Source organism: Aptenodytes forsteri, unplaced genomic scaffold (assembly GCF_000699145.1).
Source record: "Aptenodytes forsteri isolate BGI_AS27 unplaced genomic scaffold, ASM69914v1 Scaffold369, whole genome shotgun sequence".
NCBI classification, from domain to species: domain Eukaryota; kingdom Metazoa; phylum Chordata; class Aves; order Sphenisciformes; family Spheniscidae; genus Aptenodytes; species Aptenodytes forsteri.
Genome location: NW_008794965.1, coordinates 1,330,442 through 1,356,308, shown reverse-complemented (window position 1 = coordinate 1,356,308; position 25,867 = coordinate 1,330,442).

Below are 25,867 nucleotides of genomic sequence, written 5' to 3'. Positions count from 1 at the left end.
GGAAGGAGGGGCGGAGAAGAAACACTGAATAAGAACAATTCAGTGATGTTATGGCTAGACACCTTTTTTTCAGAAATCATTGAACATTCGCTGAACAGGCAGCTCTCTCTAACATAGCTAAAGTAGTTTAAAAGTGTTTAGCCACCTTCTTAATTCAGTTATATAATTAGACCTTATCATTCTTTAGTTCTGTGCTGCCAGAGTTTATTTTCGGAAGGAGGGGCGGAGAAGAAACACTGAATAAGAACAATTCAGTGATGTTATGGCTAGACACCTGATTTTCAGAAATCATTGAACATTCGCTGAACAGGCAGCTCTCTCTAACATAGCTAAAGTAGAGTCTAAAAGTGTTTAGCCACCTTCTTAATTCAGTTATATAATTAGACCTTATCATTCTTTAGTTCTCAGTGCTGCCAGTTTATTTTCCCATATGAACTTGTTATGAGTATTCAGGTTAAAGAGGGACTGAAAGGATGAGTAGGACAGCTTACTCTGTATTTAAGGGATGTCTAAAGGCAAAATACTTGGAAGCAAGCAAGGGGCTCTTCAGTTGCTGCTGGTTTGTCTTGTCCTGTCTAGTCCTTGCAACAGATACGTTCCAGATCCTTGTGCAAACAGATCAATTTGTGGCTGAATTCTGAGGGGAATATTCATTTTAAAATATAAAATGACCAATAGTTTGCAAATATTTCTGGGTCAATTTGTTAATAGGGAGAAACAGGTAAAACTTTTTGGGGGGGAGTGGGGGAGAAATGGTGAGACCTATCCTTTAGGTAGTAATTGGTCCAGGGGCAAAAATAGTCTATCTGAGTGGGCTTAATGTACTAGCTGTTTATGGTGGCTAAGAAAAGAGTGTTTCTTACAGGAACCACAGTATTAATCAGAAAACAAAAATGGCAATCTGGAAAGCTAATGACATTCCAGTTGATTTGATTATAACATAATGATTGTTTAAAACTGTCACTTCTAATTTTGTTAAAAGAAATAACATGAGTTAGATCCCTATCTTAGTGATCTAGGAAGAATATTTGAAATGTCAAGGAGAAAACTCTCAGGCCATTAGAGATGCTCTGCATTTAGTGGATGTTTGGGAAGGAGAAATGGATTGCCTCCTTCATGCTAAATTAGCATAGAGGGACTCAGAGTGTCTTGACCTTTTCTTAACCTTGTATACTTGAGTTTTAGAACGAATTTGCTGTTTTTTCCCTGTGAGGGGGGAACAATAAATTGCTGGCTTGGGAGGGAAAAGGGAGTACTTACAAAAGTCAAAGTGGTGGCTGGAGAGAGAGGTGTGATGTGGCTCTTTGCTGCTGCTGACTTGGTTCACCTTTGGTAAGTTAAATCATGTGTTCAAGCACTTTTTTAATTAAAAAAAACCCCAACAACTGGAACTCTTCTGTCCCTCAGTCTTGTGAGATTTGGGAATGTTTTGTAGTCCTTTTGTGATGTTGAAGACAGTATATCATACGTAAACAAAGCTACAGCGATCCAAAATATTAAGGTTTAAATGAACTCTTCTGGTTTGAATGGCTTTTTTAATTATGTTAGTTTTTTGCTTTCCTTCTTCTGTATGCCAAGCCAGCAGAAGCACCTACAGGGGCTACTGTTTGTCTAATCTGAAACATCTAATTGGCGTTGAAGTCTGACTATTTTGGGATGCAGACCAAGGTGGGCGTACTGATAGAAGTTTACGGCTTAAAAAGTTTGTGGGCATGTAGCGTCCTTCCTTGGAGGTGGAACTGTCACCTTGGCAGCAGGCTCAAAAGAGGCAGAAAGATGAAAGCAGAGCTGTTACTTCTGTAGAGGAAAAGCAGCATTTTGCAATACATAAGGTCACACGAACCTCCCAACGCTTGTGAGCCTTTTTGCTACATGTGAGATTTAGACCTCCCAGACCCCAGTGTCTCATGTTAATTGTGGAAATCTCAGTGGATTGACTTGAATTTTGAAGCTCTTTGCCTGTATCTTCTCTCTCTCCCTGTCCTAGAGTCTTTCTTGCCATATAATCCCACAGTCTGGCAAGCTCCATAATAAGTGCAGATAGATGAGTGTGTGTACATCTCCATTAACATGACTGTGCAGGCTAATGATGGGGACCTCCTGCTGCTCTCCGCTTGTTTTCTGTTGATTGTTATGTAATGTTCGGCAGCGGGAGGTAAATTCCTCTCCAATTTTGAGACCCGTTGCAGCATGCAAACCCCACTGTGAGAAGTCACGGTGATTGAGCTTTCGAATCAAGTCCCATGCTGATAACTATAAATCAGGCCTATTATACACTCCGACCGACAGCCGGAAACCTTCCGTACTGCATGTGGCACAGCAGAGTCTTGGAGCTACAACGGAGTTTGTTTTGTAACTGTGAACACTTGTGTCTTTGAAAGGCTGTGATTTAAATTTGGTGGGATGTTTGTGTTCATTCAGATAAAGGCCCGAGGTTGCTCCGGATGACGAAGGTCAAGCTGATGCTCAGGGTGTGCCTTTGAAGACTTGCTCCTGCTCTGCACGCTGTGCTGCAGGATCACAGGGCTTGAAGTGAAGGAGCTGTTTTGGTGATGGAGTTTGTTCCAGCTGCTCTTCAGTCATCTTTGCCAGGCAGGACTCTGATCTGTGGCTTAGGAAGATGCTCTGAATAAGCTGCTTTCTGCATTTTTGTGGGGCTAAAGTGATACATATGGGCTAATGGGGTAATTTTGGGCCAAGGCTGTAAGTATGCAAAAGCAGTAGAGCATGCCAGGAGCCTTCCCAAGCCCTTTCAGCACAAACTGTGGAAACCCTTTGCAAGTACAACAAATCTAGAAGTTTAATGTTACTGGTCCTTCCTGCAGTGCAATGAGTTGGGTTAGGGCTGAGTGGGTATGGGGCAATAAAACGCAGTTTGAAAGAGCTAGGTTGAGTCATTGCAAGAATTATCAGGTGAAATTCTGTGGTCTTTTGGTTATGCAGGGAGAGAATTTAGTTGTTTCTAGGGCTATTTTCATAAATTTTAAATCTTCCATCTTCTTAGGCTTATTTTCACTTGTTCCTTGTCTCAGTCTTTTTGTCAGTGTTTACTGAACAAAAACATACAAACCATTTCAGCACAGTGCATGGAAGAGTGGCATTTCTGTGAGTTTCAAAACTTCTCTCGGTGTCAAGCTGCCTTCTGTAAGCACACGAGAAGCAGGAAGATTTCCATTGACTATGCACTGCTGTTTTAAACTCTAGGAAAAAAAATCTTACAGAACCTAAGCACTTTATTTGTACTGTTGCAGTTATTAGCCTTAGTAGTAGGTAGGAGAACTCTTTGACTGTTGTTATGAATGCAAGGTAACTCAACATCTTGTTATCTTCTCTTGGTGGCCAGGCTAAGCAGATGGATGAATTCTCTGTTGCCCGGCTTGGGCCTCTTAGTTCCTGCAGTAGTCTCTCATGCATGTAGGTACAGAGCACCCAGGTTCAATTCTTAATGTTGCAGCCTGATGCTACTATTATTTTTGGCTTTGTAGAGTGTAGAGAGGGGTTTTGTCTGGGGAAGGGCAGAATGTACATTTAAAAAGAAAAGCTGTCAGAATATTTGCCCTTTGGAAATTAGTATTTCCTAGTGTGCCATTGGCTTGGCGTTCTTGCACTTTTCCCACTTTACTGTTGTACTGCTTAACCTTGCAAGGTTGTTATAAAGCTTAATTAATTTATAAAGTACCTTGGAAATGTATGGCCAGATCCTCAGCTGGTGTAATCTAGCATGACTGCACTGAACTGAGCAGACCCACGCTGATGTATATAAACTGGGAATCTGGCTTGTGATGCTCTTGCTAAGTAATATTATGTGCACAGGACAAGTCCTAGATGAAGGTTATATTCAGCGCTCTTACAAAAGGAGCTGGCCACAAAGTAGATCCAAATAGTTGAGTGACAGGCCCCCAGTATAAAATTTTTGTTTTATCCCTGTTTAATAGTCAAAGATTAGCAAGCATCCAGGTAGAGATATATGGTCTAGACAGCATCTGATGGGCTAATGATGAATGGGAGTTTGAGAGAGGCTTCAGATTAGCCTCACATGCATAAATATCACACGTGGGTGACAATGACACTGGAGGTCACTGAATTGTATTTGTGCCTTTATAAACTCTGTACTACTTGAGTATGTTCCCTCCGGGATAAAAGGAAGCATGGTCAGATGCTGTTATAGTCGGAAACCTTTTCCTCGTGACATTAGTTTTGCAAACCTGTTGTAATACGTATTAGTTCTGTGGAGTGCATGGTATATGAATAGGTATTTAAAATATTTCTGTGTTCCCGTTATTCCCTTTTCCTTTCTCTTTTCATGTTCCTTCCAACTCTTTCCCTACCTCACACTATTTTTAGTAAATTCTCACTTCTCAAAGTTACAGGGGAAAACAACTCTCAGATCATTCTGACTTCCTCTTTACAAATGCTAATAAACTCACTTCATAGTGCATTTTCTAGTCTAAATTGCAGGTTACACACCAAAGCCTTACTTATGACGACTTGTAAAATGAATGTTGTAGGCTTGAGTGTATTTTAACTTCCAATAGTATCAGATAATGAAAACAACAGGCAAGCAATGACAAAAACTTCAGCTATTGGAAAGCCCAAACCTGCAAAATTAAGGCTCTGTCATTCAAATAAGGCAGGCAATCTATCTTAAGTGTATTTCTTTAGTTTCTAACATTCCAGTGTTAACTGTAAAGGCTGGGAGGATGTTAATAATTATTAATGATAATTAACTTGGCATCTTTGAGGTGCTGGGGGAGAAGCTATGGGATTAACAGATAGGCCCAGGGTATACTTACCCCTAGCCTTGTCCTTAGATTTGGAAGTGTGGATAATTAAAACCTTTCCACTCTGACTGATCCCGAGCTTGGTTTATTTGGCTGTCGTATTGTAAGCTGTTGTCAATTAACATTGTTTTTTGCCATGCTGTTTATTTCAGAAGCATAAGAATAACAATAAAAGCAACTGCTGGCCTGTGAAGCATTTGAAATTGTTGGAAAGAGCCCCAGCTGTCATATTCCGTTCTTCTTTGATGCTAAAAGACATAGAGAGCATGCACGTTTACTGTTGTCCCAGACAGAGAGCATACTGAATTTGAGTTGCTTCTTCCCTAGTCCCCAGAAGTTGGGCTTCACATGTTTTATCTCAGGGAGTTGGGAGAATTGGCACTGAAAGTCTGCCTGATGGAGTCCATAAGCCTCCATGTGAATTAAGAAAGAGTCCAAAAGCTTCTGGAAAATTAATCAACCCTGTCCTCAACACCTGAAGCAATGTCAAGCCTTGGGGAAGAGCTACAACAGGAAGCCTCAGTTGAGTTGAGGACTAGATGCAGTGGAAAGGAGACCTTCAGTTCCCTCTGTGGGAACGTGGCCTGGGAAGAGGCCAGTAAAGGAGTAAGCTGCTGCTCGTTCGCCTCTGAGCAGGAAGGCAGGGGTTGGCAAAACGCAGCTGCCAAATTTGGCTGACCTCAACCAACCTAGGCTTGCCTGAGGCCATCTGCGACCAAAATATTTGCTTTCTCAGCACTCTTATGGAGCTGCAGAAGGGCAAAGGATTAGGGAAGGAGACATTGAAAATGTAGAACTTCTGAAATTGTGAATTGTGTTTCTACCCAGCAGTTATTTTGAACTTCAGATAATTTGAAAGCAGTGGCAATATTGCTCAAGCTCTGGTCAATTAAGTTAAGAGGAATTGGAGGCTGAAAGGAGCCGATTCAGCACCAGGAGAGCGAGGAGGCTCTGCTACACCATCTGCATGGCAGTGAGGGGGAGATGCCGTGATCCGCCGTCCCCGTTTGCGTGGGCTGTCATGCGGGGTGAGCAAAGCTCGGTGCTAGTATAGCCTATGGTAGTGCTGGGATGGCATCATCCCTCCTCCTCTCCTCAGGTCTGGGTTGTGCAAAACTTCCCCAGTGTAGCCGCTCTGTTTCAGCCCCTCAGGCTTGAGCAAGTCTGAATCTAATAGATTACCATAGCACAAATTGAATTGGCATTAGTCCTAGTTAGTGTTGGGTGCAATGTGCCTGCTGAAAAAGCTTGTACGGTACACACTGAATTGCTCTAATAAACCCATTGCAAATTTCTATGGAAATAGGAATACATTGTTGTTCTGCAAGGAGGAAAATATATTAATATTTTACTGCGATGACATCTTGTAAATATTACAAGCATTTCTCATGTTTTTTGAGCACATTTTGCAGCAGTAGGAAGAACAATATTTGAATGAAAATACACTTTTGGAAATGGTTGAAAACATCACTGTATTAATATCCAGGCTTTTCTGATTTCTTAGGGGGGACGTGTTTTTCCTTGCATCAATTTCTGCTTTGCTATCTCTTTTGCAATATCGTCTGCAGTACAAACAGTGGTCCACAAAGAAGCAATGCTTATTAACTGAACAGGATTATGATATCAATGGGAAGTTATCATGCAATAACCTTTTATTGATCTGTTTATCATCAGTAATGAAACAAACATATTACCTATTTAATATTGATTAGTGTAAGGGGGGACAAGACCTAACTTTTTCAAGAAGAGTGGTGTTTTCAGTAGTACCTGGAAATCTTTTTTTTTTTTTTTTTTTTTCCTCCTGGCTCAGACAGCTGAAGTCCTTTATACTAAAACATATGAAAGCTGAAATGGAGCTACTTCAAATATTCATAGATTAAATTCTGGCCATATCAACATAGTTTTCTTTCTGGACTTGGAGATTTGAGTGTATCACAGACTGATTAATATCGTCAAGGAGGTTATGCTTGAACCTGGCAATTCAGCTTTGGGTGCCAGAGCCACCCAAAAAGGGAGGAAGGGCAAATGGATTTTCTTTGAGAACAATGTTGGAGATGGTACCTAGCAGTGGGCAAGGGCTGCTTTCAGTGATATCCCAGATACTACTCACTGCTTTCGATCTAAGTCATTTCCCAGTGAAAGATTGGTGACCAGTTTGTGTTTTCTATGTGACTGTATTGTCCAGTTCTGAAGTATTATAAACTTGAGATGTCCAGGCAAGATTTTTGACAGCACTGACTTTTATGTGCCCAGAAATGATTTTATGCAGACTGCATTGCAGGAAGTAATGAAATTGCTTATTCTGAAAATGGGACCCCTTTAAAGGTATTCCTAATTCTGCCTGATAGACAGCGGCAATCAAAAAGACAAATCTTTCACCAAATATATTAATCAAACATCATCTGATGCTCAGTTATCACTGCAGATTGGAGGAGCCTTAATCATGAACATTCCTTAGTTTGGAAAGGTACCTTCATGTTACGCAGATAAGCATCTTAGAAGGAACTTAGTAGATGTTTTACCTTAATTCATTGGGTGTTAATACAGAAAAAATGCTAGATTTGTATTGTTTGTGCGGAGTTATGTGTCTCCTTAACACTGTTAACGTGTTGTGAATATATGAACAGCGTCTGCATTTCAAATGCACGTGTGAGTAAACAGCACTTGAAATAGCATCGGACCATTTTGAAGGCTGGAATACTTTTTTGCAACAATATACTATAAGGAATTAAAAGGTAAAAAAAAGTAAGACTGGTAACAGATACCTAATACATGCATGCAGATTATTCAGTATTAGTAGAAACAAATATATCTGTATATAGATATCTCTGTATAAGATCAAAGTAATGGGACTTTATGGCTTTACTGTGACTCTGCAGACAAGGCAAAGGAATTATTGAGATGATAATAAAGCAAACTGGCAAGCTTTTAAAATCAGAGGCATTTTGATTGAACAGAATATGGAGATACATGGCTTGATTCCTATCTTAACTGTAACTGTTGAGAATAACTCCTGTGGTTTTCAGTGGTTTAAAGATGCAGAGGATGCTGTAAAGTTGAAGATAAAATACAGGCTTGTTGCAAACTTTGGTAGAGCTCCATCTGAATTCAGTTCTGTCAAATCAGAATAAATTGCTAAGTTAGTTTTATTCTGATGATATCTCAGTTTGAAAGAAAAGCACAAAGATTTTCTTTTTGTGGGTTTTTTTTTTTTGAGTGAAACATTCTTGATTTTTTTTTTTTTGAAACTACATTCTGGTTTTACCTTCACTTTTTTTGTTAAACATTAAAGTAGAATGCATTGGAATCACAATCAGTTGGGGTTTGTTTTTGTTTAAATCCACAGAGAACTTACAGTAATTTTATTTATTTTATCTGTGCTCTAACTGGAGCAAAGCTGAGATTGGACATTTCAAAATTGAGCTTCCTTTTGTTTGGCACAATTCTCATTGACTTGGTCAGTGCCGTGGTAGTTTAAATATTGGTGTAATGCACTTTATGCACCATCTAACATACAGAATAATGCTATTATGTTATGGGCTCAAGGCTATTAAGGCTGCTGAACTTGAGGTATAGCTGTTTCCTTCAGCAGCTGAAATGAACTTGGCATCACACCAGTTCCTGCAGAAATTATAAGAATGTGCAGGACCATTCTGCTTCAGACCTGTGGATCAGAACAGAAGGTTATCACTCGGTTACATTGCAGGTGAAAAGGCATTTAGGAAGTGTGAAAACTCTCAAAAGTAGCCATCTCCACCCTTCTAGCTGAAAAAACCCACCTTTTTTGAAAGGTCTCCATGCTGAATGTTTTCTGGCTGTATTTCAAATGCAGGAAAGCAGTCCTGTTTCTACAGGAAAACCCTAAATAATAAAGATTTTGTCAGCAAAGTGATATAGGCCAGAGAGAAGCTAAAGGTGACTCAAAAGTGAAAAATATGATGATTCATACAGGAAAAAAAAGTATGTTTTTATAGCCATAAAATAGATTATATTTGGTTCCTTAAACTATAGTTAACACAGAATATAGCTTACGCTGCTAATTGCTGGATTTAGTCTTAGTATCTGTGTGCAGAATCATGTTTGCTAAAAAACTTTTTGAATTCAGAAGTTTTTCTCAGCACTAACTCTTAAGACTCAAATACTGCACGTGTACGTTGCAGTATCAGTTCCTAATTATCCGCGACAGGCCTCTTAGCCTAGATAAATAAGGAAATTCCACTTATGGTAGTGAAAATAAATAGCAGGAAGATGCAAGCTCCATTGCCCCAGAAGGACAACGCGGTTAATATTGTATGTGTCTTCACTGTCGGTCGCCATCTGAGATGGCTGGTCAGAATCCAGTATCGTTTCGAAACCCCTTCAGGTATGTTAGTGAGGGTGTGCCCAAGCGAAATCTTCCCTGTCCCAGCTTCCGAGCAGGACTGGTTTGCATGTAGTCAGCTTGGAGCCCAGACAGCATACAGCTTGCAGCTGCCTCTATCTGATTGTTATACGTATTTGAGACTAAGCCTAAGTTTGGCACTCACTTATAACTGGGCCTGCCTCTAAATCTCTGGCCCACGCACATGTACTGAATAGCTGTAGAAATGTGCCTGCTCAATTCAGAGCTGGATTTATATTTATTATTTTGGCAACATCAGTTTTCTCTTGCTCTAAAAAGTGATTTTTTGTTTTTTTTTTATGCGAGTGAAACAGGCATATATAATATTCTATCTCATTTATTTGAATTAAAACTATGTGTTATATAAGTGAAAATATGTGGTATTTCCCAAAGTTACTCCAAAGAGGAATAAAAATTGTATAACTCTTCTCTTAGTGCTAACATGTAACACTTACTGTGCTTAAATGAGTCGTCTTAGTATCTGAAGAGGTAAGAGTTGACAGTAGTATTAAATTCTAGAAAAGCAAAACATAGCAGGTTCTGTTATTCAGAAGTATTGAAGTGATATGGGAGCTCTAACATTTTTAAAAGTCAACCTGGCGCAGAGCCTCCCAAGCCTGGAGCACTGAACTGGATTCCTGACTCTCAACTGCATTTTGATGCTGGCTGGAGGAATCATTAAACTGCTAAAAGCCCAGTTGGGAAAAAAAAACCAAAATGAAAACCCCAAAATAACCAACCCCCCAAAAAACCAACAAAAAACCAACCCCGAAGTTACAAGGTAGGTTAGATGCCCGTTTCGGTGCCTACTGAGATGAATGGGATTTTTTCTGCTTGCTCTTATAAGGCCCAGCCCAAGTCTGCAGGGGTGGGATTCATTTAAATGTACAGACTACTCCTCGGAGCTCTTGCCTGACCCCCATGAACAGGCAGTGTGAAGCACTGTGAAACAGGCACTCCTGGAACGGGATTTATTATTATCTGTCCCCATTAGAAGGAAATAACTGTGGTCTGGAAACACCATTTTTCCCTACTGATCATGAAGGGAATCTCGATGATGCTCCTGCGTGTAGATGTCCCTATTTTATTTGTGTTAAGTTAGGTGAGATGAATCCTACGTTAAGCAACTTGCTAAAGATTTCAGTAGCAGATGGGAATGGGACATAGCAAAGAGACTAGAGATCTTGTGGCTTGGGCACCACGTTGTACATGTCTTCTGGCTTCTTTCATGCATTTTATGTGCATACTGTCTATAAGGAGTAATATGAAATAAAACCTAGTGGGATGTGCTACCGTGGGCTACTTTAGGGAGTGCCCAAATGCGTCTGACCTGTGACTTGTACCTGAGACCGGTACTGTTGACTCATTTGAGCTGTACCTGAATAAATTGTGGTTTAGAACTTGCTCCCAGTGCAGAGGCAGGGATCAGTATTTCAGGTGCTGAAGTTTCCTTTGAAATCCCTACAAGAAGGATGTATGCAATCAAGGGCAAGAGCAACCAAGCTGAGACAGATCACAAACCTGTGCACCATCTTTGAATTACCTTTGTTTTATTCAACTCCCCTAGGCAGTGTAACCAAAGCCTTTTAAAATATCATCAGACAATTCTTTAAATAGTCTGATTTTGCCACCTCCCAACAAAAGGAAGAAAGATAACTTTGAAATGCAGAATTTCTAAGATGCCTGTTTCCCTCTCTCATTTCAAAGGAAGGAAAAAGGGGGAGCGGTCAGGATTTTTCTCAATTTCCCTTTATTGTCCAATCATTGCCATTTTTATAGGACCCACAAAAGTACAGTCCAACTGATTTTGCAGGTAGAGCCACTGTGCTAAAAGGATTAACAGCTGAAATACAAGGGTTAATCACTTCCTCCCTCTGGATATGAACTAGAGATGGTGCTCAATTACTTGCTAAGAGGGAAAAGCTGCCTGAAAGGAAATAGTTATCTGTCTCAAGTTATCAAGCAAATATCTTTCTGTTAAGTCTGAGCTTCATTCCAAAAACATTCATCGGTCTCTCACTTCGCTGAAGCCTGGTATGAACACTCTTGTGAGCCAGTGTTGCGGGATCAAGCTGTTCTCAGTTGCGATAAAGCTGAAAGGAAGATGGACACCTTCTCTTGTGTGTATTGCTGGCAACGTGATTCTGGATGTAGGCACGGTTCTGGGAGTAATGCCTGCCCTAGAGGAAGCTTTATTTATTGCCATCGCTGGAACTAGAACTAAGCCTTTCTAAAGGCGATTATTTTTTTTTTCTTTAATACGTGATACTGCAGTTGAGCAGTTGTAATGTTAAGTGTGTGCTTTGCTGAATTGGGACCTTGATGCTGGCGAGGGAACTGTTCTTAAACTTTTGGTACGTGAAGAGCATTGCCCATTAGATCATAAATTATTTACGTTCAGGTCTAGTGAAATCCCTCCTGATTTAGAGTGATGTATGGGAAAGTCAGACCTATAAACTGAGTTTGAATAATTCTTCTGGTAGATCTGGAAATATTTAAACTCATTCATTTTTTATAGTACTGTAAATTTAAAGAATTTAATTTTTAAAAAATTTGTTTCGTCTGCTCTGTCATATAGCTTGACTGTCACGGAATGGACCCATAAGTACCCATTGCAACATTTGTAACGTGTGTAGTATTTGCACGGCATTTGTCATCATCTGAGATATATCAGTTTGGTATGGATCCTACGTCTGCATCAAGCCACAAAGAAATTGCAAGATAGAGCCAAGTGATGGCTTTGAACATGGCGGAAGTACAACCTGGATGCACGTCTGTGAGGACAGGTCCATTTTTCATTCATTCCAGTTTGTATTGTTTGGCCCCATCCTGTTAAATGTGGTGGCTATTATGTCTTTGTCTTGCCTTTGCCGCTGTTTGCTGTGCAACCTGGAACAAGAAGTTTTATCTGAGCCTCAGTTTATCTCAGATGAAAATGGGTAAGTGTATCCTTGCCCTAACCATTACGGAGTTATGAAATCGTTAGATGGAAAATGTTACAACATAAAGCATGGCGTATTGCAAACTTGCAAGACCCCTCAGCGTACAGATCACTAACAGGAGGTGCATAGGGCTCTATCAAACTTTAACATTCGTTGTGAGTTTGGTTCAGTCCCTAGCAGCTGGATGTCGTGCCTTTGAGAGGAAGCAGCACTGACTCTCCCACGCTGTTGGACCCCGTGTGCCAGCAGCAGCGATTCAGTGCATCTGCTATCTGCCATCCAGCTGTGCCCGGGGCCCCGGGGCAGGGAGCAGCTTGGTGCTGTGCGTGGTGGGGACCCATGCTCTGTGCTCACAGATGCCTGGCTGGGAGGGACGTTTCCCCTGTAGCAGCACGCAGCTATGTCTGCTCTCCTCTTGTATCAACCACGTAACAGACATACAGGATGGGAGGTGTTAGGTTGGAAGAACTTGAAAAGAAGTGGAAATGAAAGGTATTGTGGGTTGCTCTAGCGTGTATATATGGATCAGTCTTGGTATGACTCCTGGGTTTTGAGGACATGTAGTGCTCTGTAGCTTCCAGATTATTAGTCGTGTAAGGGCTATGCCAGGAGTCAAAATATGCTTTTCTGCTTGTAAAGCATCCCAACGTGGCAATACCAACATAAGGAGATGAAAAATATAGTAATTCTTTACCTTGAAGGTTGAAAGGGAATTGTAAATAAAGACAGAAACAGGAATTCATATAGAGATACCAAATCCAACTCACTGGAGCATCGATATGTCAATTATAGAACAAGGTGATGAAACAAAGACATTTTTCACTTAAGGGGTTTTTTTATCAATGACTATTCTAATGGAAGTTAACAAATGAAAGTTAAAAAAAACCCCACTTTTAAAAAATTGTCTTCAGTTCAAAAGCACATAGATGAGCTAACCCTGACTGGATTTTAAACACTGGCAAGTGACCTTCTATGGGATTTGGATGTTTTGGGAAAGTGATTTAGGCTTCTAGATCACTCAAACAGTTTTGAAATCTGTTCCTTCTCTGTAGAGCTAAATGAGACATGACTGGCACATTCCTTTTTTTCTGGGGGACTTTTAAAGTTTTTAAATCTTATAACATTTACTGTAGCATCATGAAGAAACAAAGAAGACTGCAGGAGCTTTAAAAGAGCCAGATTATTTGCAGCCTCTTGTTTCTAAGCAGTGTTTTGCTACGATCTATCATCAGGTTTTGTATGGCTGATCAATAAATGGTGTTCCCCCTTCACCTAAGGGGAAGAGAGTTGCCTTACCCAGTCCCTGGCAAACTGCTCTCCGTTTTGGCCCTTCTTCCTCCTACGGTAACAGGAAGGCAGGTGCGCCGAACTTCTTCAGTGAAGAAGCAGAGGATGCTGCAGCATAAAATTTCCCCTTGACCCACCTTTCAGATGCCCAAGTTCGGACCTGTGCTACTTCACATCCTCCAAATGACACAGATGGCAGGATAGAGCCGATCGGAAGCACTTGATAACAAAATGGCAATTCATTTTGCAATTCCTTCAGCATTCATGCTAACAATACTGGTCCTGATGGGCTCCTTGGGTATGAATGTAGCTTTCAATATGCAATTCCACAGGAATTACACCACTGCTCAGCTCTCATTAAGTCTGCTTTATTGTAAAGTGTTGCTGAGAAATCCTCCTATTACTGATACAGGACAACTGCTTTGCTTCAAAGAACTGCCTGATTTCTAAAAGCTCCTGTGTGTGTATCTGCAGGGTTTTTTTTAATACTCTCTTTACAGTGCATTATCTCACTTTGTTTATATTTTGGACGCTAATGTGATGTGTTTAAGTATGTAAATTGCCATAATGTGAGGAAATGAGATGTTAAAAATAGCTATGGAGCGCTGAAGAGAGTGGGGTGGGGTAGGGTGGCCAGTGTGGGAGGAGGCACTTTTGGATCCAGAATTTCTCTCTCCATCTTTTTAGGGAAGGTAAATCCCTCCCTGCAGTCAAACCCAAAGAAAGAAATCTGATTATAAGGCACTGCCTTCTACAGGTAAAGCAGGTTTTGCCTGCTTACTGCAAGTAAAAACTTCACATTTTTAAAAACACCCAGTGTCTGCTGGTCTGCAACATGGGGATTCAAGGCTACCCCCCCCCAGCAGTAGTGTAATCCAGTTTCTAGAGAAGCAACTGGTATCCATTTAATCTAGCCACATGATTTAAGTACAAAGTTAGCAATCCTAATCCGAGCCACAAAGGGAGGTACTGATTTACCTGCCAGATACCTACATTTTGTCCAGTGTTGACAGTGTCAGGTCTTAAAAGCCCTGGGACTGCCTCCGGAACTGTGGCTGAACGGCATGCAGTGTAGCTTGGAGAGGCTCAAGTACAAGGTCAGCTCCAAACTATATTAACCTCTGATCTTAGGGTCTATTTACACTCTTTCCATCCACTCTTTACAAAAGCTCTAGGCAAAAGGGGTTGCATCAGAGTGATGAGGTGGTTTAAATAACGGGATGATTGTAGAAGAAATTTTGCTGAGAACTTGGAGGTTTTCAGTTGTGAATTACAGCTATCAGCTTCTACTCAAAAGCCTGAAATTCATTCACCTATGTTTGGGTGGATGGGCTCAGTCATTCCCCAAACAGCTTGATGTCAAAATAGTGAAAACAACAGAAAAAATCAGTTTCTCAGCTCATATTTTTAGGCAACCTGTCCTTACTGCTGTACGAAGTGATAGGACTTGTCATGCCCCTCCAGCCCTCATTTCCATTACCTAAAATCCCAAGTCCATTAACTTGAATCTGTCTCGTTAATCACTTTCCTTGCAGTTGCCTGTGGAGGTCTGAGGAGATTTACTGTCTTTTAGTCACGTGCTGAAACTCATCTTCACTCAGATGATCTCAAACACCAGTGCAGTAAGTGGCCACCACCATCACCTCCCTGGCTCCTTCCCTGCTCTTCTGGGTTGCGTTATCGTGCGGCAGCGTAACAAGGGACATATAGCGCTTAGCAGGAGGGTTGGTCATTGCTGCCAGACTCTTGTACCGAGGCAGCCCCTTCCAGACCCTACCTAACATCGCCTTCACCAGCAGGCCCAGAGAAACGCTGGTGGTGGCTGCGGGGCTGGATGTCCCTTAATGCTTCTCAGCCGTGGGGCCATCGGTTGCTCCCTCTGCTGTAACCTCCCATGATTTCACAGACAAGGAGTGAAGCTGTTCTCATAAGAGCCTCACAGTTACAGCACTTGCGGGGTGACATTACGGTGATTGATAGGTATTCAAGCAGCGAGGCTGCGTTCGGACTGTGCGCTTGTTTGTATAGCGCTGGGAAGCATCTGTATCTGGCCTCCAGCCCCAGAGGATCTGTGTGAAAGCCCTGATAATCAAAACACGTTGCCTACTGGCAGTGCAGCATTAAAATCAGTTCTAATGAAGGGTTCTCTGTCGTCTCTTGGGATTTGCCTGTCACACCGAACCCTCCTCCGTCCAGCTGGGAGGAAGCCTGGGGATGAATGTGGCAGAGACAATGAGGCCCCCATGGCCTGCTGCTGGGTTGCTGATTACCATATTAATGTGCAGCGTCCCAACTGAATGCTGGGCAAAGGACAGTACATCTTTAATTGGAAATATAAAGGACTGCTCATGGCCCAGCTTGAACTGGGAGGATTTATGTCTCTCCCTCTAGATGGGATTGAAGGGAATGGTATGATTCACTGAGCGGCGTGCACATCGCCTGATTTACTGCCCATCATTTACATTCCACTAAAGTCAATCAGTGCAGAAGGTCATTCCCAACCTGAATTTTTTCACGTTGAATTTTTTCACGTTAAATCTCTTCTGTCCCAGACTTACAGTCAGCCCAGGCTAGACGCTTGGCAACACAAGCTGGTTTTGAGGTTGTTAATTTTAATTCTCCAATCAGGAGAAAGGAGACTGTAAAAACAAAAGAAAACCAGAAAATGCTTGTGCATCCATTGATGGAGTCTGTACACTTGATAAACTCAGCAGACTCAACAAATGGCTGGTTCCCTTTTATTAAATCTGTACTTGCATATTTGTCGTGAGGCTGATGAATTCCTGATGCTCTGGGTCAGCAAGGCTAGTTCTGCCAACCCTGCCTGAGTCATGTATTTGGTCGTTTGCCTAAAATTTTGGCCTGTCCCTATTCAGATGAACTGGGTGAAGACTTTAAAGATGACATGGTTTAGATACTTCCCCCCCCCCCCGGATGGTGCTTTGAACCCAAGCAACCTTAGCATACTAGTTAACACATTGAAACTATTCTAACATTTTCATAATGAATCGTCTTCCAATAAGTTATGAATCTACTTGCAACATACTGGTAATTTGTAATAGAAAATTAGGACCAGACTTCTATATTAGATGTGCGGTCCGATTCCCAAATCACATGTGCAGCTCAACCTGCAAGCTTGGAAACAGCTTTTAAATAGTTTGACACAACTAAATATGAAGCCTGTTGTGCAATCTTGTGACATTACATATGACTGTGTTTTGACAAGCTTACATTTAGCCCTGAATTCTTACTCAAACAATTTATTATAAAATGGTGATAATAGAGGGTGTTTGTTTTTGCAAGATTTTGAGTAAATAGGAGCTGAATTGTGATCTACTGGCTTGATTTTTCTTGTAATCTGGCTCTGAACAAATACTGCAAAATAAATATGAACATCAGTCTGAATTAGAAAGTGAAATTTCAATTACATTTGAACAATGTATACTTAATAGGACTCTTGTGGTGTCAGTAATAACTCTGGAGACCGCTGTTTGTTATAGCAGAAGAGCAAGTAATTTGAAATTTATACTTTATAAGGTATTTTTTGATATGTAAAGAGAGAAGCTTTAGAAAAAATTCTAGCTCAACTGTTTCATCTGTTCTTTCCTCTATTTTTTTTCTCTCTCCAAGTTTTGAAATTTTGAGAAATTGTTGAAAAATCTTTTGCTGGTGATTTCTCATTAAAGGAAACAGTCAGGCTGGGTGTTCCTCAGCAGTGAAACTGGCCAGTGTGGTGGTGTAGAGTATGTGCTGTGTTCTGCAAAATATAACTGATGAAGTCATGTAACTAACACACAAAATATAAGATCAATACTTGTGTGTAAAATGTAGAACTAAGTAACAGTTAAACACAAGCTACACCAGATTTGTGTAGGTTTGTTTGTGTGAGTGTGTTTTATTTAGTGAATGCTTAAACAAATGGTTTGACTTCCACGGGACTACAGAAGCATGTAACTTTTAAGAGTATAATTGGCTTTCTTCATTGGGATGTACTGGTGAATAGTTTGTTGTCCTAGTTAGGTAGCCTTCCTGATTAATTCACAAGAGCAGCTTATTGGTGACCTAAGCCACTTAAACTCTTCAGGAGATTATTGCAGCTTAACTGTTTTAGGGTCATCTTAAAGCACTTAAAGTATTTACTGACATCTCTAAACCGTTTAGCGCTACGGGGCTCACCTGCTAGTTATAATTGTAAAAGGAGCAATAAATAGTCATTCAGTAGACAGCGTAATGTGAGCAATCAGATAGTGTGCTATTACCTATGATAGCAGGTTGCTTTTAGCAGTGGCGTATCTGTATTGCAACATTAATGAGAAGAGTCTCAGAGATGATCCTTCATATCTCTTGCTCAAAAATTATTTTGAGTCAAAGTGGTACTTGTCCAAGTTCCACCTGATGTTCATAATGTGACGTTGTTGCTGCTGCTCCACAGAAGCGTCTCTGGTTCTTCCTTCTCCATCTTTTCTGCCTGACAGTAACACACGTGTGCATGAGCTCCTGGAAGATGCTTTGTGTTGTGTTGAAAGTGATTTCTCCGCTTGGGAGCGTGTTGATAACAGTTATATAGCAGGAGCTCATCTTTGACATCTTGACCCTTTCTCTGTCAAAGTGCTCCTCTTTTTATAGCAGCGTGACTAAGATGGTGTGTTAAGCTGCAGGTCAAATAATGGTTTTAATGCGAATCTCACGGCTGCATAGGTGACTCAACAGCATTTGCAGATTGCTCATAAAAGGCAGCGACATCTCAATAGTGTATTAAACTGTGCACACAGTTGACACCAGCTCCAAAAGCATGTGGGTACAACAGACCCCACTGCAGAGAGCTTGGGTTCAGTTCAAGTCTAACTCCAGGAATGGCATTTGGCCATTTGAAATGGTGAAGCTCACCCAGCTTTTAGTTGCAAGGAACTCAAATGAAGCAAAAGCAGAACTCCTGCAGCAAGTGTTCAGTTTTACATAGTTACACAAATTATTCAAAATAAAGCCAGTATTTATACTGACCTAAACCATCACCTGTTCTCACTGAGAGATGTTGTAGAGTCCATAGCTTCTTTCTCGGAGCTCCGCTTTGACTCAGAGGGAAAGCACGCTATGCAAGGAACAGGGCATGGGGAGCTGCTAACTTTGTGGCAAGTTATTTCCCTGCTTCTGTTAGACTGGTTACAATATCCTGACTTCATAGGCTTTTCTGGAAATACGTGGTGGGTTTCTGACAGCAGCTTAAATAAGGTGAAGCTCGTGTAAAATGGATTGTGTGGTTTCTTAAAGTGTCTATCAAATTGCTCAAATTCTAAGCATCTCTTAACAGCAGCAAAAAAGCGATGTTTCTCCACAACCCCGACAATCTTTTCTGATAGGTGTTTGTGTGGGGGTTTTGTTTGTTTTCCTTAAAGGGTTTCATGGTGATAGGATAAGGGTCTCCTGAACTTGCAAGGAGGAGGTTATGTTGGCCATAGGGACTGCAGACTACGTCTGCCCACTGGTGAGGTTGCTGAGGGTCCCCCGCCAGGCCTTGTTCTCAGTTGCCTGTTCCACCTTTATGTCAGATTCAGGGTATTCTCAAGGTCTTAACAGATCACTCATAATTAAACTTCTCTGACCTAACTTTATGCATATTTTATATAAGAAATAGGACTATTTGTGCTTTTTTAATGTGAGTATAATTATGTGTCTTGGCTGTGGGAAGGGTTGCCCTTTTTCTCTCATCTGTGCAGGGATTATTCACATTTACATAGAAAGAATCGCTTAGTGAAGAAAAAGCTAATTCATCAGGATAGCGTTACGTGCTGGACTAATGCAACTTGTGTCTTTGAGGAGACTGAATACAAGACTATTCTCGTTGCTTGGGGTCACTAGATATCTTGTACAGTTAGTGTAAAAATCCATTCAGAACAAAACTCAAACCTAGATTTTATTTTATTCACACACCCCCCCAGATTACCTGTGACTATCTACTTTTCATTTATAGAATAAAATAAACAAATCCCACTGCCTGAGATTTACATGATGTGCACAGTGCTAGCTAGCTTATATATTAATCAGCTAGTTTGTACATTATTGCAACCCATCCATACCTGTGCGTTGTCTATTTTGAGAACAATGTGTTTTTGTCAGGGACTGTGCTCTCTCATTTATTTGTACATACAAGAATGCTGTTGCACAGTTGTCTTAACTATTTGGATAGTGATACCCTGTTTCTTCTCCATACATATTTTTCTAAGGACCATCCTGATACAGCTTTCTTCAGTTTCTTTGCAGAAGACATAAATATTATTCTGTAATTACACATAGCTATGATGTGAAAGCTGTTAGTCTATTTGGATAATGGCTTTAACCTGTACCAAACTACACTCTAGATGTTTTTCAGCATCTTTGCGTGTTAAAGGTGATAGTAATATAAAATAAATATTATAGAAAATCAAAATTGGAAGGTAAAGCGGTAAAACGAATCTCAAATTTTTATCTCAGTGAAACTCTAATGCTTGCTTATTTTTCAACCTATTGTAATAAGCTTATATAAAGAATCAGAAAGTAACAGTAGATTGGCAGAGTGGCTGTCTGTAATTTACCTAAATTCAGGTACGTAAAGCCTATAAATCCTTTGGTAGTTTTTAAAGCAGTAACATTATTAAAAGGTATGTTAGCCTTTCCTGTCAAAATCAAGTAATTCTGGGTTGCAGTTTCTATTTTTACTCCTGTGCTGTGCTTCTTTATGATTCTGTGCCAATGGACTTCCAAAAATCTGGAAGCGTTGTAGTGATTGTTATTATTTGGTAATTTCTGCTGCATAAATATACTCACATCTTTCACCCGTAATAAAATTAATACAGCTGGAGGACTGAAAAGACAAATTAGAAAACAGATTTTCAACAGGATGAATGTCAAGGTGCTGAAGGCGTTCGTAAGCTAACCTCTTTGCTTTGCATGGGTATGATGTTGGAAGGGTTGCATGGCCACTTAGCTAAGGTATTGGAGTAGGTTAAGGTGCCTGATGTCAACTAGGAGTGTCGACATCAGACACTAGATGACTGTGCCTAAATGCACTTGACTTCTTGGCTCTGAGCGTGCGATGACCAGCTGCATGCATCATGAATGGCAAACGTAGCTACCCGTCCACAGTACCACCCTGTGGCCGTGATCCTAAAGTCAGCCCATTAATAAGAAGGGCTTTATCGCAAGTCTGTTCTAGAAACTTCTTTTGCCAATGATTCGAGTCTACAGTGCAAGCGAAAAAGGAAACTTTTATAAAACATGCATTCACATGAGAACTATTATTTGTGTTTTAATCCTGAATTCCTACAAAACTTTCAACTTTTGACTGCCATTTTAAGAAAAAAAGTGTAATCTTTAAGAATCAGTGTTAATTCACAATTATTAATATGTTCCCCCTTTTAAGATGATTCTGGAATTAAGCACCTCCTTTTCTCCTCATCAAAAGTGTGAAGAGTGTATGAAGTGAGCTATTTTGGGGTTGGCTGTGGATTAAAATTCAGAAGGGTTGTTATTAGCTTTTGATATTTTCTTGGAAGTTGATGCTGTTCTTCCCCATTCCCCTTCCCTGAAGGTTGTAGAGAATGCTGTGCTTAGCAGAATAATAAAAATAAAATAAACACCTGCCCTCAGATTGGTTCTGTGATTGGTACCACAGAAAACTAGGGGAAAAAAATCCTATCAAAATGCTCTTTAATGTGTCGGATGTGCATGTTTAAGACAAAAAGCAGAAATGTGGTCTGTATGGTCGTCTTATACAAGGTTTCTGTTATGAAACTCGAGTTCTTTTTGGGAAGCACTGGAAGACTGCAAATTCTTGAAGGATTTGGCAGCTCTTCACGTGGATGCAAACTTGGAAAAGGCATTCTGTGAGGATGTCATACATGTGAAAAGACAGACCCACAACCCTGTGGACCTGTGTATATTTTCTTCAGTTCTGTGAAGTGGGAACAATGACACATTCCTGTTCCACAGAATGGTAGCCGTTTTTGAGACCCTTGTAAGTATTTAAGGACACAAAATTCTCACTAAATGGAGCAAAACAAAGGCAAAATAATCTTAAACATTAATGAGACCAAATGTATTATACTTTAAAAGTATTGTTCAACTAAGAAAGTGCAAATATTTTGCTATGGAGTAGCTGGACCCTGGAATTACTGTGTAAGAAAGTATTAGCTATGCCTTTCGTTTATGGCTCAAGACCACCCAGCGAGCTACTCTTAAATGGGGAATGAGTTGCAGAAATTTCATTTCTAAAGACTGTATTATATCTTGCCTTGTCTCTGTGTGGTCACCCATACTTGTGTAAATAGAGTAATGAACTGCATCCCCTTTGCAGAGAAGTATTAAGCCAGGATGCAAGCAGTAAAGAATTGGTCCCTCTGTCCTATTCCAGGCAAATCCCAATGTCTTTCTGGCCGTGTTCACTGAACAAGGACAATGTTTTCCTTCATTTGCCTTTCCTTATGTCACAGTCTCGTGTTTCTCCGTTTTCTTCGCATTGCAGTAGACCAGCGTGAACAGCTGCAACCACAGGGAAAGTATAAAGACAGCTCTTACTGGTCAGCTGAAATCTCGGCTCTTACCACACCACTTTCCCAGGTATACAAGGAAATCAAGCTTAAGCTTAAATGGAGATCTAGGGTCAGCATTCCGGTGCATTCAGCTAAGATACTTCTCAGGGCATGGGAGTTGCATGGGAAGAGTATGTGCTGTGTTGAATATAGTAGAGTGTGCCAAAAAATGGCAATTAAACCACCTTACTGGCACAGGAAGTAATTGCAGTTTGAGTATGGTTTCTCTTATTGACTTTGAAAAGACACTATTACGGGTGCATCTAATCAGGGATAAAACTTAAGGCAAATTATCTCAAACCCGTGTATTTATTTCTTTGGGATCTGCTTCACTTCTGTTTAGATACAAGATTTCTTGAGATTAGCTTAATCCTTTGATTGTGTATCATGCACCTACCAAGTTATATAGAAAAAAAGAGAACTGTTAAGAATCTCCTCCCCAAATTTCCTTTCTCCTCTCTTAAGTAGGCTCATATCTCTCCCCACTTAGAGGTTTCTGAGCAATCTTTCTTAATGCAGGCTCCACTCTAACAGTAAATGAGTTTGCTGAGGCTATTCTTTTTCTATCAAACAACTTTGTTTCTCTCAGTGTTATACCCATCCTCTCTGCTGTTCTGCATTTCTACAACCTCCTTAAACATGACTTCTTATATTTGGCCATGCCAAAGGGTAAGTTTAATTTGTGCTATGCTCCTGCATGTGCCAATTAGTGATGAAACTCTTGAAGCAGATTATCCTAATGATATGTTTCAACTACGTGTTCAAATAAAGTCACATACTCTTGAATAAGCAACACTGACTCTGCATTACAGCCTTTTCTTTTTTTCCTCTCTCTTTTTTCCTTTTTTTCCCTCTTTTTTTTTTTCTTTTTTTTTTTCCTTAACCAGGGACCACTATCATTTTATACGGTGCAGAGAGTTGTGGTGCAAACACACAGAAACACTCAGCTAATCCTCTTATTTGAGGGTTGTTTTCCTGTGCTCCATTTTGATCCTTTATAGTCTCAGTGCAAACATGTCAGATGGAAGAGTCCTTAACACTGAAAAATCGCTGTTCTGATTGGACCTGAATCATATAGATCAGCCGTCAGTATTCAATGAGGATGAGGTGTTGCAGTTCAATAAGCAGTGAGGTGCGAATGACCCTGGTATGGGATCCCTATCCATCACAGGGTGATTGATACTAGACCCAGAGGTGCCTTGTAGAGTAAAAGACCCCCAAGTCGAAAGGTTTGACTTCTTTACTGGATGGCTTGAAATGTAAGAGTTGTCTCTGCTGTTTGCAAACAGTATTTCAAATTACAGTATTGACGTAATATAGAACAACAGGCCAGGAAGAAAAAATCTCTGTACAAGCCTTCTTAGCAGCTTTAAGCCATGTGTTTCATGAACTTTATTTTAAAATTACAAATCACGTTTGTAGATATTGTTCAAGGTTACTTTCCTTGGCTCACCTTTTCTTTGACTAAGGAACCTGAGAATTTGGTAAATCGTGAGAGTACAAAAGCAGCAGGATGTTTTCTTGCTATGAAGAAAGCAGAAACTGATGGAAGTGGTTATGAAGACAGTTACAGAAGTCCAGTAAGAACATGAGAGGCGGATAGCCTGGTAAGGAGTGTATGTCTCAGTCTATAAATTCTCATCTTGGCCGGAAGGGCAGGCATTTTCTCTACAAAACATACGAAAGAAGAATGCATTTCTTTAGACTTCATCCCTTCCTTGATTGCAGACTTTAAAGCAATCAAATTCTTTGGGGGGCAAAATCTGTGCACCTCTCTCTTTCCAGTGTGATTTGAGTCAAAATGCATTGCTTTGCTTCGTGTTGCAAATAATGAGGTGGGTTTTTTTTGTTTTGTTTTGTTTTGTTTTTTCCTTCACAGTTACATCTAATTATATCTCTAAATACAATGGGGTAAATTAGTCATTGATGAACATATGCCTCTTCTTGGTCTTGGAATTTTGTTCTTGGAATTAATTGGCTAATGTAATGCTTTTGTCAAATCTTCCATTTCCCGTGTTACCAAAACTGTGGGCGGCCCAAGTGGTTTACTGTGAACATCAAACAGAGAGGTGCGCTGCCAGAAGAGACGTCATGGGAGGTTGATATGTGTGGTAGTTAAGGCACATTTCAACAGTTGGGGTCAGAGGGCTGATTTCAAGGTCTTGTCTTGTTTTGTTGGCCATAATATCATGGCTTTGGGCACACTCTTTGGAGGTAATAACTAGCAATTATAAACCTTTAAACATTGTGGGCATGAGATTTTTTTATTTTCTTTTTTCCTTTCCTTTATAATTTACTTACCCAGAAAAGCTTAGTTCAAATCTCATTTACCATCTGGAAATCTGTGTGGTCCAGCTCTTCGCTGCATTATTGCATCCAAGAATGCAGAAGGTAAAAGTAAATTCCTTGAAAACAGTATATGCAATACATGGGCAGGGTTATGGTCCTCTTGTACCCAGATAAAATTGGTTGCAAAATTTTTTTTTGGCTACATGGCACTGCCTCTGTAGGCCTTCTCAAAGAAATTAATTTTCTTTTTCTTGCCAGTTCAGAGAACTTCTAAATTGTAAAACCACTGAATAATTTTGAAAGAAACATGAGCCTCAGGGTTTCTAGGACTCTAGTCTGAACTTCAAGACTTCATGTGATCTGTCCTTTTCTGTCTTTTGGGGGCACCAAAACCTGCTGGAAACCATTGCTTTTGTGCAGTCTGAGGAAAAACTTGAGTTGACTGTCCTGCTCTTGTTCTGATATCTCCTTTGATCAAGCCCCTCATGTTGCACAGAGTGAGGGGAGGAAGGGAGTTGCAGTGAAACTGGCTGTATTTCTCTGTACGTGTGCCCACATTGGTGAATGGCCAGATCGGCCTGGCTGCGTAGTTCATTCAGTTACTTGGGAGTTTGTTCAGATGTACCTTCTAGATTCTTCCGGTTTTCTTGGTACAATCAAGGATAAATTTGGCTTATGCTTTTCCCTTCTGTCCATCATGGCCTTACGCCATATTTTTAAATATGACCAGGAAAGAGGATGTCCTCTTGCAGTTTATAAAAGTATAGTAATTAGCAATCTTGACTCATATTGAGTGTGAATGGGAAATTCACCTGTCAGCAAAGTATGAAGAGTGCTTTAGGAACCAGTATGCTTGGAAAGGAAAAACTCAGCTTTTTATCATGGTCCTGGGATGAAGACTGAACTGTGACAGTCCTTCCACTCCCTCCTCACCTCAGTTTCTCACCCTTCACAAACACAGAGTTTATTGCTTAAAAACCCCCACCTATACAAACTCTTCTGTGAGTGTGCTGTGCGTTGGGAGTAATGCTGTGGTGACAGAGAGCTATGAAGCTGCTTCTGCACGGCTATTGGATAAAGATCCATCACCAGCTGACTGATATGTGACCCACAGGTACCATATATGTTACCTAATGACCAGTCACTTAATTATAGACTAGGTGACATGTTTATAAGGGTGAACTTTAGAGTGCTATTAGGGAATGGACAGATGAACTATACCGGTGCCCTCCGGGTAGATTTCACCCAGACTCTTCTGCCTCTGTGGACCCATTACACAGTAATTAGGGTGATTTTTAAGTAGGATGCAAGGAGTTAAATGACTAACCTTATTATTGCTTCATTTGTCACTGTGTAAGTGCTGCTTTGGGGGAGGTGGCTTGGAAGAAAGTGAGAGCGAGAAAGCAAGAAAAGAGAACATGAGGTGTAAAGTCTCTTCTTCCCTAAGTCCACATGTGGAGAGCAAGAAGAAGAAGAAAAGTGGGGATTTTTCCAAAGCTAAGACTGGAGAAATCTTTGAAGAACCTGATTCTTTCCTTTAACAACTGAAATGTCCATGAAGTGGTGCCAGTTGCATGATGGTGTTCCTTGATAATGGTGTTTTTGCACTAATAATTTCCTTTA